This window comes from Miscanthus floridulus, chromosome 9, assembly GCF_019320115.1.
Source record: "Miscanthus floridulus cultivar M001 chromosome 9, ASM1932011v1, whole genome shotgun sequence".
NCBI classification, from domain to species: Eukaryota; Viridiplantae; Streptophyta; class Magnoliopsida; order Poales; family Poaceae; genus Miscanthus; species Miscanthus floridulus.
In genome coordinates, this window is record NC_089588.1 from 80,719,756 (window position 1) to 80,735,688 (window position 15,933).

Here is a 15,933-nt window from a genome sequence, read left to right on the forward strand (position 1 = left end):
ATAGATCAACTAATTCTCGCTTATACTCTGGATCCAACTTAGCACTTACATACGTTAGCCTAGGTCTATCTCCAGAACCAATATCTACTTCTTCTAATTCATCGGCCGAGGTGAAACCATGTCTCAGTTTGCCATCTGTACCATCTATTGGATTATCCATTAAGATAAATTTTTAAAGCCGACTGCCTGGATCGGCTGTTGGCTTTCACCATTGACTCTAATGAAGCCTCCTTCCCGTAACTTGCCAAAAAAAACACTCAAAGTCTCCTAGTTCCTAGAAGACTAGATCGACTATTGCGATGCTCACAGACTCATCAGCGCGAACCAGCTTGACATCATCTCCATGCCATTGAATCAAACACTGATGCATGGTCGATGGTATGCAATAGTTCACATGTATCAAATCACGACAAAGGAGCAGACTGTACGACCCTCTTCCATCGATGACGAAGAATGTGGTGAGCAGGGTCTTACTTCTGATTGTTGGTCCAACGTTTATTGCCCCCCAGGTCTTAGATGCATTACCTCCAAAATCCTTAAGCATCATGTCAATCTCCATCAGATGTTCTGGTCCTTTGCCAACTTTATGAAAAGTGGTGTAAGGCATAAGATTGACAGAAGCACCTCCGTCCACCAACATCTTGTTCATTGGCTTCCCATCAACAAAACCTTTCATATATAAAGCCTTTAAGTGCCGATGCTTGACTGGTTTATCAAATATTGCTTGTTGTACAACTGTCAACTTGGCAACTATCTCTTCATATTCTGATTCTTCAAAATCTGAATACACTTCTTGATCTGCTGGAGCTCTAAATTCTGATGGTAATAGAAAAGCCATTTGGATATTAGCCGATGGCTGCTTTCTATTGGCTGTTTGCTTAGTACGCCCTACTTGAGGTTTATCGGGTGCCTGAGCCTATTCCAACTCTTTATTCCTTAGGCATTGCACCCTCCTCTTCTAGCTTCTTGTCAAACCTCCTGGACACCATTGACCTTCCTGCCAAACATATTTTCCCTCATTGCCTTCTTCATAATCAACCCAGTCTTGGTCAACAACTCTTTTTCCTAGCTGATTATGAACACTTTCATTTTTTAAGCGCCAATCCATGTTATTATGATGATATGCATCTTGAGCATGGATGGACCGGCGGTTGGTTTGTGATTGCCTAAACTCCCAATATTGATTGCTGCATTCTGGACAGTCATGTCTGGTAGGCAACTTCAAACCTTCATTCCAGCAATGTCTAAAGAAAGGACAATTCTAATGTGATTCGACTTGTTTCCTTTCATACCTCTTTTTCTCTAGTTGACACTGGTATTCTTGATCCTTTAACCAACACCGATAATCCTTTTCCTTCTGCTGCTGCCACTTATTCAATAGGATCCAAAATGTAACTTGTGGCTTTGTTGCCCCATCTTTTGACATCCCCCCTGCTCATATTGGTTGTTTTGCTTAGCGTTACGTCTTTTAATTTCCCTGTATTCGTCGGCCGATATTTGTAGCTTGGGATCAACTGTTATAGCTTCTCTTGATTTGGTTGATGTTAGGACCTTAGTTTTTCCTTTGATTAGCCTAGCATCAACCATGTTTTGATCTCCTAAGAAAGGATTATCATCAACCTTCATTTTTTGAGGCGTATCAAATTTGAGCCTTTCTTGCTGAATAGCCCTCTGTATATGCTACTGAAAAATTCTGCATTCATTAGTGGAGTGAGAAGTAGCGTTATGGGACTTGTAGAACTTCTTATTCTTCAACTGATCAGGGGGCAACATAACATGATCATCGGGCAACTTGATATGTCCCTTGTCAAGCAAGAAATCAAAGAGCTTGTCTGATTTGGTGACATTAAAGTCAAAGCTCTCCTCGACTCCTCTTCCCAAGGATTTGGCACCATTACTGTTTTCTTGCCCTAATTCCATTCAGCTGCAGCAACCTCTTCATCTTCATCTTCATAGCCATCATCGACTGAGTATGGATTATAAGCTTTGACTATTGTGGTACTCTTCTGAAATCTGGTATCTCTGCGCATACTCTGGAATTGGCTATTGAGCGCTGCCGCTCGTTGAGCCAATTGACCCAAGTTATCAAATTCTTGTCCCAGTAGTTTCTCCTTCTACATTCGCAGCATTCCTTGAATGGCTAAAGCAGCTAGTTGATCATCAACCAAGTTTAATGAGAAGCACAAGTTCCTAGTCTCTTGGAACCTCTGAAGAAACTCAGTGCCTGATTCATTAGTCTTTTGCCTTATAGTTGTCAGATCGGTAATCTTCTTTTCTCCAGTCCTAGTGTAAAAATATTTACGAAATTTCTTCTCAAGGTCAGCCTAGTTGGTAATAGAGTTAACTGGCAATGATGAAAATGAAGTGAAGGCTAGCCCTAATAGGGACAAGGAGAAGAAATGAACTCGATGGGCATCCTCAACCGATGCCTCGCCCAATTGCATAAGATACCGACTGTCATATTCTATCGTGCTTGTACTGTCTTGGCTAGTGAATTTAGCAAACTCTGGGAGCCTATAATTTGTGGGAAGAGCAACCAAATAATACCATTCTAGATATGGGCATTTGTATGAGAAGGTCAACCCTTTTGGCTTCAGACCAAACTAATTCTTCATCATCTCGGTCACCCTCAGTAACAACTCGTCAGCTTGTGGATTTGGATTTCTCTGTACCTGCTGACCCATCTGTGGATTGAAATCCCATGTACCTTGATACCCTGGATTCGTAATCATGTGAAGGGTATTATAATCTATGCCATAGTGATACCCTTGGGGAATCTCTATCTGCTGGGTCCTTTGCTGGCTTGCTGCTTGAAGTCTCTAATTATGGACATAAGGATCTATATCCCTATGGATCCTTTGAATTGATGGTGCTATTTTTTGAGCCGACGACAGTATGTGGCCTGATGTGCCAAAATTGATCACCTGGTTCTGACCTTGCCCCATTGGCTATTGCACATGCTATACTGGCGGTCTAGGATTATACTATATCTGATTTGTAGTAGTTCCTTGAGCTTGTTCAGATGAACCCTGAACTGCTTGTACATCATTATTACTAGCTGGTGCTGCTTCTTGATGGCTGGTACCAACTTGATTAGTCCCTTGGGTCAATGGATCTGGAATGTTGTAATAAGCCAGTCCACCTTGACCAACTAGAAACCCATGAATCGCTTCTTTCATGGCGTTGTGGAATATGTCCAAGAAAGCTTCGTTATGGCTTGATATGGCATCACGACCAGATTTGACTACAACTTCCATAAAGAAGCACCTGTCTTCAGCTTCAGCTGTATCTATCTGCCCGTGTAATAGAACTCTTGATAGTGGAAATTTCCGAACAATTGTGTTGTCATGTGTTTTGGTGTAGGACAACAAACACTTGTTCTAAAACTCTTCGGTGGCTTTGCTGATGACACCTTTATCTCCATCAGGTAGATCTTCATAGTGTACCATAAGGATGTCGTTGTTGTTGTGAACCGCCATGACGATTGTGGGGTCCCACCGAGCGTGCCAAGAACATGTGTCAAAACGAAATTTTTGTCCCGTGCCGAGGGCACACGAGCAAGCCGTAAGGGTTTGCTCGATGGAGCTAGAGATTCGCCTAGCTTCAGCGCATGGGTGGTCGATCCTGCGCACTCCTCTCGTGACGTGCTAGTCAATTTGACCCTACAATTGACAAGGAGAGAAAGTTTATCAGTAATTTAGGGCAAAACATGCTGGTGTTTCTAGACAGTCCCGAATGTGAGGCTCTGAGAGTCGATATGAAAGGAGATCGACTAAATAGTCAATTCAAGCATATTCATAAGAATAAATCGGTCAGAGCTCATGGGGTTGTGTAAGAAGAATCGGTTATCGTTCATGATGAATATCATTCTTTAGACAAATATTGGTCAATGGTAATAAAATATTAACGATAATTAGTTTATACTGAGCCAATGAATATCATTCTACTAGAGCATCCATTACAAGAATGGACGATGAACCGCCATCGTAGCTTAGATCGACTAGCCTAAACATGTATATTGCATAACTTATTGAGCATAGAGGCTCATATGCTACCCTAATAGCTAATGAATTGAGCTCCAAATCATAAGCATAACAACAATGATAGATGGAGAACAAGGCCATAAGGGAGCTGATGATATTTCTCGTACCAAACAACTCCGAGATGTTCAAGCTCTCCAACAATGCTCTTGCCTAGCTCCAAAATACTACAAAGTGAAAAAGTACAAGAGTAGAGAGGGAGAGAAGCTAAAATGTGGTGTGTGTGTGAGTGGGGGATCCTCTCCCTCTACTTATACTACTCCAATGGTCGATTATAGGGAATATTTCATAGGACCCCGCATGCAACCACCTTGGGGGTGCAATGAGGAGGCACCACGTGGAACGGGGAGGCTGGCGGTGCGCCGAGGGGGTCAGCTGATCCCTGGGGTCACCTGCCCCTAGGTGGCACCTCCCCTCAACCGCCTTCCATGAGGTTGGCTATGTGTTGTGCCTAGGCCTCACCTTCTCACGCTTGGACCTAGTTTTGTTAGCTAAGTGGGCCTTTCCCCCTTAGTGCTCACGACGGATTTTGTTCTGCTGCATTTCTTGTATACTTTGAGCATGTTTTCTACGTTATTCCAACATGTGTCCTGCAAAACACTTATTCTCCAATACATGTGGAAATAGGTTAATATAAATAAAATATGTGAGTAAGACATGTTAGTTCTCCTTTATTTTTGTCTTATTTGGTGGTCGGATTTGGCCTGTGAGGACCACCAACAAGACCCCTGAGCTTACCCTTTGCTCATCCCGAGGAAAAGCTAAGACATAGGTTGTTGATCAGGAGATCCTACAATGCCGATTACATTTCAATAGTGCCCTGTGTATAACAGAGTATTCTACTTTGAGCTGAATGAGTTAGCATTTGCCCATCCTTTTACCTCAATCCTTGTGGGGCTTTTAGCTTTTTTCGAGTCTTGGATGGTTGCAAGATAGAAAGGTTGCATAGAATCACCATTCATTCATTCTTTGGTCATCTTTCTTTCTGGAGGTTTTGAATTTTTTTCAAATAAAAGCAAGTTCCTCAAATAATACTCTCAAACGCTCAATGTGTATAGTCCTCACAAAAGGTTTTGAACTTACTGTCTTTTTCATCCTACTTCTAATAGGATTTTGTGGAGCTTTTGGGTAGGGATGGTAGAGAGGCATACTTGCATCACATAATGTTGCTAAGTAAAAAACCAAATCCAAGGAGATGCAAGTCATACAGTTTGATCAAGAAGTCCAAGTGTGTAGATATGTGGATTAAGATAACTCCTATTTTTTCATGATCTCTTCTCCTTAATAAACTTCAGAGGGCATGGCAATCTCTGCATGGGCTTTCATGTGTCCAACTTTTTTTCTAGGACCTTCACGTGTCCAATTGTTTTTCATTGCCATGCCTCTTCTTCATAGATAATTGGAGATAGAGATCAAAATTCTCATGGAGTTTTTATTTGGTGGATGGACAACATGTTTTTGCGTAACTCTCAGTGTAAGAGTTAGTATAAATATATATGGAGTGTACGTGAATCTTGATCATGGGTGCATGATGAGAATCCCACAAGGGTCACAACAATTTGACAAAGCTCGATATGATAACAAGTAGCATATGATTAAGGTTTTGCAATGTGTAACATCATATGGCTTTGGTAGGACATATCATCATTGAGAAACTTTTTTTATTTTTTTAGCATTTTGCAAAATAAAAACTCTAGATGTCAAGTTTCTCTCAGAACAAACTCTTAGCAAATTCCATTGTACCATATCATAACTCGCAACAACTTAGAAAAGGATCATGCATTCACAACCCACTAGTTTCAAGTTTTTAGGATGAGAACTTTTAACCAACAAACTCAAATCTTGGAGAATACTAAATTATAAACTAGGTACAAGAGAAACATAAGACATGGCAACTATTCATCATTTCAACAAGGAGGAATTAAAACATTCTTACTATACATATGAGAAAGTGAAAAAATGCTTTTGTTCTTTTTATCATATGCTATTATTATTATTATTATTATTATTATTATTATTATTATTATTATTATTATTATTATTATTATTATTATTATTATTATTATTATTATTATTATTATTATTATTATTATTATTATTATTATTATTATTATTATTATTATTATTATTATTATTATTATTATTATTATTATTATTATTATTATTATTATTATTTATGCAAGGTAGTACAAGATACATGTTACCTCTTAAGTGGGGGTCCTCCCCCAAGCTAGCTCAAAGCCTATGGTCCGGGGTTGTACCCCTATGCTCTCTAGCTTTTCCTGCATGGTTAGAATATGGTGGATCATGAGTGGACTTACCACCCCTCGTGGTCACCGCATTAACATTTTGAAGTGAAGTCTTGGGTTGCCCTGGGATCTGCCCAGAATTAGTTGCAGGAATTGTAGCAGCAATTTGAGCTAGTTGAGGTTCAATTATCTTATTAAAGCTTAATTGATTTTAGGAAGAGGTTAAACCTTCTATTTTTGAATTAATGTTTTCCATAATTTTATCATTAGAGGCAAGTTTCTTAGTTAGGTTTTTATTTATTTTAGCTTGCCCTAACATGAGATATTTCTAGGAAGGTTGATTCAAAAAGTTTGAATTGTAAGAAGAGTTACCTCCCTGATATTGTGGGCACGACTGGTTCCACCCTTGACATCCTTGTGGACGGAACCCGTTGTTGTTGTTCATGTTCAGCACATCTTCATGGGTTTTGGGGCAGTCGTTCCCCAAGTGTCCTACGTTTCCACACACCTCACATGTCATATGCGAGTCGAGTGCTTGGACGGTGTCATATGTTGTTTCTTTTGTGGCATCGTGCTTGTCCAAGCATTTTATTAGGAGAACCAATTTTGCGGCTGACATATCTACTTCCTCCATGGTATGCATGCCTTTTTGTAGGGTTTGGAGTCTGTCTTCATTCCACCCGTGGTTGGAGACCAGCTTCTCAATGAGAGCCGTAGCTCCACTGATTGTGAGTGAGAGGAAGGCTCCTCTAGCATCATCATCTATGTGGGCTATGGATATGGAAGTTAGTCCATTGTAGAAGCTTCGAAGGATGAGCCAATTCTCCATCTCATGGTGTGGGTAGGCAAGGATGTATTCTTGCAGCCTCTCCCATGCTTCTAGGATAGATTCTAATGCTGTCTGCTAGAAGTTGGAAATTCTTCCGCGAAGGGCATTGATTTTGCCCATTGGAAAGAATTTTGTGCGGAATGCTATGGAACACTTGTTCCAGGTGTTTATAGATTCCCGATCCTTGTAAAACCACTATTTTGCCCTCCCTAGGAGAGATAATGGAAACAGTTAGAGTCTGATGACTTCAGGAGTGACTCCCTTTATGACAACGGTGTCACAAAGTTCCAGGAATTGCTGTAAATGGGCGTTGGCATCCTCACTAGATAGTCCACAAAATGGACTGGCCTACACCATCTTGCTCAACCCGGACATTAGCTCAAAGTTCATGTCACCTACATTGATGTTGGGCCCAACGGGCACGTTGACGACAGTGGGACGAAGAATTCGCGTAGAGTTTTCTCGGCCATAGTGTTTGGAACGGATGGTGCTGGGATGATAGGTTCAATTGCCGGTAGAGTGATGGAAGGAGGAATGACATGAAGTCGGACCTTCCTTAGAAGTGACTCTAGATTCTTGGTGAAGTTTGTCAGCAAGTCAAAACCAGTCATACACTATCCTGTTTTCATCCACAATAGGAGAAAACAAGCAGAATTATCCTGCATGAGCAGTGGCTACTACACAGACATATCATCATGAACATGTTCTAATAGATTCTTCTAACCAATGCCTTCTCCAGCAATGGCGCCAGAAATGCTTGTTGGTATTTCTCAACGTTTATAGAATAATTCGCAAGCGCATGGATATATCGTTGTAGCATTTCACCCGAAAGTATTCATGGTATCATGATTTATATTTTCCCAAGGGAAAGCATAGGTGTAAAAGTCTCTATTAGGTACATCAACAAGATAACTTGCTGTATAATATACCAAAGTTCATAGCAGGGGTAAGCCAATCTCAGGAATGAACTAAAGAAAAAAATTATAAAACCTATACAGGAGCAGGCATACAAGTATCCTAATGTTGCTACGCAAAGATTAGTAGATAATCATACAAATACATGATCAGGACTTAATTCTAAGCATCCAGGCACCCGGGGAGACCAATCAAGCACTGGTCTACTAGCAAGCGTGAAAGGCAATTTAGACTCCTACACTGTACCTGAACATGGAGCATTACAAGGGACGGACAAGGCTGTCACCACGTACCGCCTACCTCTCAACCGTGGAGCACAATCATATTCGAAGGTAACCAAAAGCTTAGACACCACATCTACGCTATTGGTTACTGCTCTAGCATTGGCCAGGAACTTCTGTCTTCATTAGGAGTCCTCAACTAGAGCATTTGTTACAAGAACAGATGAGGAACCACCACCGTAGCTTAGATCGACTAGCCAAAACATGTATATTGCATAACTTATTGAGCATAGAGACTCATATGCTAACATAATAGCAAATAAACTGAGCTCCAAATCATAAGCATTACAACAATGATAGATTGAGAAGAAGGCCATAAGGGAGCTAATGATATTTCTTCTACCAAACAACTCCGAGATGCTCAAGCTCTCCAACAATGCTCTTGCCTAGCTCCAAAATACTACAAAGTGAAAAAGTACGAGTAGAGAGGGAGAGAGGCTCAAATGTGGTGTGTGTGAGTGGGGGAAGCTTCTCCCCCTACTTATGCTACTCTAATGGTCAGTTGTAGGGAATATTCCATAGGATCCCGCATGCAATCAGCTTGGGGAGCAATGAGGAGGCGCCACGTGGAAGGGGGAGGCTGGCGGTGCACCGAGGGGGTCGTCTGACCCCTAGGTTCGCCCACCCCTAGGTGGCACCTCCCCTCAACTGCCTTCCATGGGTCAGTTGTGTGTTGGGCCTAGGCCTCACCTTCTCATGCTTGGGCCTAGTTTTGTTAGGTAAGTGGGCCTTTCCTCCTTTGTGCTCATGTTGGATGGCGCTACGCTGCATTTCTTGTATACTTTGAGCACATTTTCTATGTTATTCCGACATGTGTCCTACAAAACACTTATTCTCCAATACATTTGGAAATAGGTTAATATAAATAAAATATGTGAGTAAAACATGTTAGTTCTCCTTTATGTTTGTCTTAGTTGGCAGTCAGATTTGGCCTGTAAGGACCGCCTCCGTTAATTGGTTAACCGAGGCGGTTGCGGTCAGGCACCCGCCTCCATTAACTACTTAACCAAGGTGGCTATTTCTTATTTGCCTCGGTTAATGATTTTCTAGTTAAAAAAATAGTTTCCTGCCATTTGATTTGAATTTGAATTTGAATTCTATTTCCACAAATTAAACACACACAAATTAAGCAGAAAATACACATACAGAGCATTAACATATATCACATATGTCAAATCATTTAAGTTATCACGTATCACTTATCGTAGCACGAACCAACAATCAAGTTACATGCATGTCATATATTCACATGTGAAACTACTTTAGAGTTTCCCTAATCCAATGACATCAGGCGACTTGTAATCAAGGACGCGTAGCAGGGTGCTCTAGTTTCTGATCTTCTCAAACTTCTCTTCACGCGCTAACTCGCTCTCCTTGTTGAAGAATAGTCGCCCAACATGAACGTAGAAATCCATGACAAATTTACATATGTCTACTACTGTTTGAGTGAAGTTCTTATGGGTGATCTTTTCCTTTTGCCACCAATATAGTGATTTCTTGAGCTGTCGCTAGCTATGTCTGAATTTGCCGCATGCTCTGAGGTACTCACAAATGTCGTATCCACATAATAATGTTGTAGGAGGTTGTTTGGCGCACTACACGATACATAATACACAATCATTAGAACATATAGAGAGCATGCATGATATAATAGCACATATGACTTTTGATACGTACCAGGAAGTTGTGCCTAACTTTTAGTGTTTTCCCATTATTCTTCTTCTTATTCCCAGATCTTTGATCCATGCAATCGGGATCCTCCATGTACTTCCGGTAAGCGCTGTACGAAAACCACTAGTGTCAACGACAAATTTAACATGTATGTTAAGTGTAAAAGAATAAATACCGTCACTTACTATCTCAATACGCTTTCAAAATCCTTGTACCCCTCTTTGTCTAAATCCAAAGAGTCAAATACAACGGCCCTTCCATGCTGAGGATAGATTATAAATGCAATCTAGTGGCCCATGATGTCCCCGCTGCACCATTGAAACAATATGATTTCAAATCTTCAAATATGGAAAGTGGTGATCACAGTAGCTACATATATGTTCTAAGTATCCTTTTGACTTACCCGAACTGGTGGGCGGCAAAGATACACCCAATTTCCCCGACCTTCTTCATGGCTCTATACACGTACATTCCCGCGTTATACTTCAATTCATTGCGCAGTTCTTTCTAGGCTTGCACTCTCTCTTGCGGGTTCAAGTTCACCAACTTTTCATGAGTGTCTGATACATCATAACCAGTGATGACTCTCTAGGTAACATGCATTGAAGAGAGGTAAATAATATTTTTGCCCAATTCCTTGCATACATAGGACTGCATCCTGCAAGGACAAGTCATGGCATTATTAGTTTCTTCCTAAAGTACCTACAACGATGCAATGGTGTGAAAGTCGTAATTAACTTACAGGGGAAACAAGGTGACTTGAGCGACGTCGAGTTCCTTGCACCGTGGTAGCCTATGCATGTCATGGAAATCTACGACGACTTGAGCATCGTCGGGCAAGTGGAAGTACTCCATTGGCTTCTTGACAATGAAACAGTGTAGGCCTACTTTTGCCACCTCCATGTACTAGAGATGGAACCTCCGTACCTCCCATGGCTCATCCTGTATGAGCTAGCCCAAGGTCACCATCAACTTCCCATGCTCATAGTTGTCGGGGCAATCATCCAAAATGGGCCAAAAAGACACTAGTGATGGCGGCCTATACTTGAGACCTTCAGGAGTAAAAAAACTCTGCTAGCATCTCCACATATGCTCTACTATGACTATGGTAGCCAGAATCATACCTTCTAGACTTAGTTGAGCTTTCATACTCTTTGGCTATTGAGGTGACCGCCCTACCCACCTTGGTGTGGCCATCGATATCTATGGCCTCCTCTTCTTCTATAGGCTTTCTTGGCATGGGAGGACATTGCCTTGTGTGCTCCTTTGGATCATTTGCAAGCGGTGTAATGGTGCTCGGTGATGCCCCTATATCTCCCTATGGATTGCTCATGCTAGGAGGAGTGCCTGCTGGGTCATTGCCATTGTCATCATCAGTCATGATCCATGGGAGACGGCAAGGGCGGTGACAGAAGAAGCTCCTCGTCAAAAAAATGTCAGCCCGAGGCCAGAGAATTTCCTTGCCGATACAAGATTGCATGTACTTGGTCCTGTCTGGAGTTTCTATGTTAATTTCATCATCGACATGTTCTAGGTGGATCCAAGTCACCTTCACCCTAGCATATTCAGCCAAGATTGAAATGTTGTGGTACTTGTGTCTCGACAATGCCACTGCTTCAGCCACCATAATCGCTCTCACAACCTTCGTACCGTTGGGGACCGCAAGGTCACAAGGCGTACCTTCAATGATATCATCGACTGGGTACCTCCTCGCATCTCCTCCGGTCGCCTGTGTGGTGGTCTTCCCTTCTACGATGGCTTGTGTCTAACATGGCAGCACCATGCTAGCCTAGCAAAACATCTCCGCCCTCAGCTCCACCATCTTGGGGTCATTGCTTGTGAACACATCTAAGATCTTGCCCATGACAAATTCCTGCATAGCCTCATCATGGCCTTGCTGGACGAGCCTTTCCTTGTATGCCTGACTCATCCTATATGAGCTCACATCGGATGCCTAGGACTCCATGGTATTCTAACTCTTCCTCGAGGATATGCCACGGATGTAGCCATGATGCTCTGGGCTTCCCAGCACCTTGGCGAGCTGGTCCCTCTCTCTATGAGGTTCAAAAGACCCGCTCTACTCGGTCGTAGCTACCGCTAGGATATTCTTCTCCACCTCCTCGGTCTATGACTCGTTGAACTTGGTCTTGTCCTCCTGTAGCTTTTTTGGCTTGTGGGCTTTGAGGTAGTCACATGCCCTCTCCTTGATGCCTTTGTATAGATTTGGCTGCTGAAAGCCCTAGTTAGGTTTTGGCAAATTGATGCAACCTAGTGTACTAACCTTTGGCTCTAAGTGTGATTAAGACATAGGTTGGTACACCCCAAGTGATGGAGCTAGATGATGGCACTCATGGTGATGGAGGTGGCAAAAAAGATGGATCAAGTGCTTAAACTTGGGAAAAGAAGAAAGAGAAAAACAAAAATGATCAAGGCAAAGATATAAGACCTAAGGATCTCTTGTTTTGGTGATCAAGGCAATATAGAGAGTGTGATCATATTTAGGATAGATAGCCGTACTATGAAGAGGGGAAAATCATGGTAATTGCGGTTATCAAGTGCCACTAGGTGAAGTAATTCATGCATATGCATTAGGACCTAGTGTGTGCTAACTTAACCCTTGAAAAATGCTTTGGAAAATGCTAACACATGTGCACAAGTGGTGGAACACTTTGGTGTTGGCACATGGAAGCAAGGGTTGGAAATAGGAGTTGAAAATGGAGGAGAAAGGGGATCCGGACCCTGGGGTCTTGTTGGTCTGGACCATTGGCGATGGGTCCAGAAGCAAACCCTAGGGGCACTGTGCCAATGGCACAACTTCAGACCCTATGGCACGGGGAGTTTGGACCATCGGACCTTGGTCCGGTTGCTGCTACCCTGGCCACATGGCGTGCGAGGAGATGGTGTGGTTGCTCCGGGCTGATGTGTTGGTCGATTGACTGGTTCGGACTGAGTCCGGATGGTTTTTGCCGCTCGGGGAGCTTTCTAGAATGCTCTGAACTCCCATGGTGCTTGGTCTAGATAAGCACTTTGTTCGGTCCAGAGGCAAGGGTCTGGACACGCGTGGAGTGAAGGTCTTGGCTCCAACGACCATCTATTTTGAAGAGGGACGCGTGGCAAGTTGTGGTTGGACAAAGTGAGGAACTAGAGCCTAAGTCCTTGGTCTAGACCAACAATGTAGCTAGGTCCGGAGTGCGCTGAGGTAGGCGTCGCATGTGGCAATAGTCATTTTGAAACTCTGGGACACGTGGCGCACGGCAACTAGGCACAACAAGGAACTGGACTGGTGGCTGATGGTCCAAACCACACGGTCCAGACCATGGGTCCAGATGCCCCATGGACAATAATGACTAGTTACCTCTTGGGGCTCTATAAATAGAGCTTGGCTAGGTTTGGCTCATCCTCTTGGTCATTCTTACTTGTGATAGCATCCTTTGAGCTGAGCAAACCCCCTCCCACTCATCTCCTTGCTTGATTGTGCATCCAAAGAGAGATTGAGTGATTCCAAGTGCATTTGCTTGAGTGATTGCATCTAGAGGCACTTGTGATCGTTGTTGCTATGATTTTGTTGTTACTCTTGGTGGTTGCCACCACCTAGATGGCTTGGAGCAGCGGCGGAGGATTGGCCCAAGTTGGTGATTGTTTGTGGCCATCTCCAATTGTGATTGTGAGGGGCTCTTGGGCTTATTCCCCGGTGGAGCACTAAAAGCCACTCTAGTGAATTGCCCATGAAGTTGAGTGCCCTCATTTTGTGTTGGTTGTGTGGCACCCAAGTGTGGGTTAGGTGTGTGATGCCTATAAGCACGTGAACCTCCAAGTGAGTGAGCCTTCACAACAGGGACTAGCTTGCTGGCAAGCAAGTGAACCTCGAGAGAAAAATCATGTGTCATTTGTCTCCTTGGAATTCTATTGTTATTCATTGATTGACACTTGCCGACTTGGTATAACACTATTAACCTCTCTTGCATTACTTTCTTGTTTATCTTGTTGTAGAGGTTGTTAGCTAGTTAGTTGAGTAGCTAAGGTTGTTGCTTAGTTGTTTTAGCTCTTAGCTTGCTTAACAAGAGTAGAAATAGTGACTTAGCTTTTTGTGTGCCTAGAGATCATATTTAACTAGAATTGTGGATAGGTGGCTTGCTTTTTGAGTAGAGCCAGAGCAAACCACATTTACGCCATTTGTTGGACTAACAAGTTGCTCTAGTGTTTTGTAGAGAATTTTATTAGGCTATTCACCCCCTCTAGCCATTTAGGACCTTTCAGCTGCCCAGCCTCAGTTGCCCCCTTTCTTCCGCCCACCACTTTAGCTTCTTAGCGACATACCCTATCATGCCCAGGTGGTGGTGGTGCACATTCCTCTTTGTGAGCTCATAGAACTGCTCACCCTTGACCCTTACTTCTAGAGTTTGTTTTTGTCAGATGAATGCTTTCCCAACTTCAGGCAAGACGTAATTATAATAGGCACATGGGTTCTCCCCAGTTTGCACATACTCCTTATTGAGTTTGTACCAAAAGTATCAAAGCGCTTTGCCTCCTAGGTACATCACATGAGCCTTACAATTGTCCACATCAGAGCCCTCTGGATATGTGAACCACCTCGTCATCTTTGCCCACACAACACCCTTGAGGTCCTTTAGGACTAACTTCCAATTTTCATATGTGATGGGCACCTTCTCCCTGACTATACAGGAGCATGGGTTGCTGAAGTGGTCGATGATCTCTATTGGCTACAAGGGCTCTCCCTGTGGCCCTACCTGAGCTATCACATGCACATCATCGTGCTTCTTGTGCCCCCTTCCCCTCTTCATCTTGGCACTAGTCGTTGTGGTTGAAGAAGTCCTATGGAGGGAGCAGGTGGTTCCTCTGCCCTTTCTTCCTCCTCAGGGTACTCCAAACAAAGAGGCACCAATGGTATCTATAAAGGACACGAACTTGAATTAATTATATACTTGCAGGAGGCCCTCGAATGTTATGTTAAATAACGTGCATTGCTGCAAGTACCTCGAGCCTTGGTGTAATCGGTTGGGAATCCCCAGGTGGGTTGTAATCGGTTCAAATTGTCATTGCTCCTTGGTTATGGATACTCGATCCTCTGACCACTCACTGTAGTAATTAATGGAACAATGGTATTCACAAATATGAGATGAGATGTTTAAAGAAGTGATTGATTTAGATGAGGTGCAAAGGTTAATCTTGATTCTTGCTAAAATGTTGAAAGTAAGGATCCACTGTTAGTAAGCTTTTATGCAAAGGTTAATCTTGATTCTTGCTAAGACTCCCTTTGTATCCCCTTAAACCTACATATCCGTGGAGTCTTTTCCTTTTCATCGGTTAAGCCAAGTTGAGTACCTGAAGTACTCAGGGTTTGTTAATCCCCCTGTTGCAGGTGAGCCTCATTAGCAGTTTGGCTTTTGCCCTTGCTATATGATGGTTCTAGAAGAAGAGCCCCAACAGTAGAAGGTTGTTGTGCACCCTTGGGCAGGGTGAATCTCTTTTGTTTGTGGTTGTAATAAGTGGTACCTGTCGTGCTACCCTATTGCCTAGATGTCTAAAACCTATGGTTTGTAATAACTAAATAAATGGTTTGTAAACTTATGTTATGTTAGACTTCCGCTATTTATTCTGATCTAATATATTTGTACCAACTGTTGTAATACTGTAATGTCTCTATAATGATCCTGCTCGAATGAGAAAAAGTGGATCATTTGGGGGTTCTCTGAGGACACCCGACAGACTACCAGAGTTGTCTGGTTCCCATGGGCAGTAGTCAAAGGTCTTTAAGACAATGATAGGTGCATGTAGGCAATGATAATTCAGGTGGTTCTGCCATAGAGTACTCTTAAAGTGCATTACACCAGAAGAGGGCATGGAAATTCTTAAGGAAATCCATGTCGGGTGTTGCGATAATCACGCTACCTCAAAAACATTAGTCAACAAAGCTTTCTAATCCAGCT

The 15,933-nt window shown here is 42.7% G+C and overlaps 1 non-coding gene across 1 annotated transcript; it reads left to right on the top strand.

The window, feature by feature from the left end:
• The first annotated feature begins 7,116 nt into the window (after window positions 1-7,116).
• Window positions 7,117-7,223, top strand: LOC136484517 (small nucleolar RNA R71). The gene has a single exon (XR_010766039.1). It is a non-coding gene; the product is annotated as a small nucleolar RNA R71 (small nucleolar RNA).
• The last annotated feature ends 8,710 nt before the right edge of the window (window positions 7,224-15,933 follow it).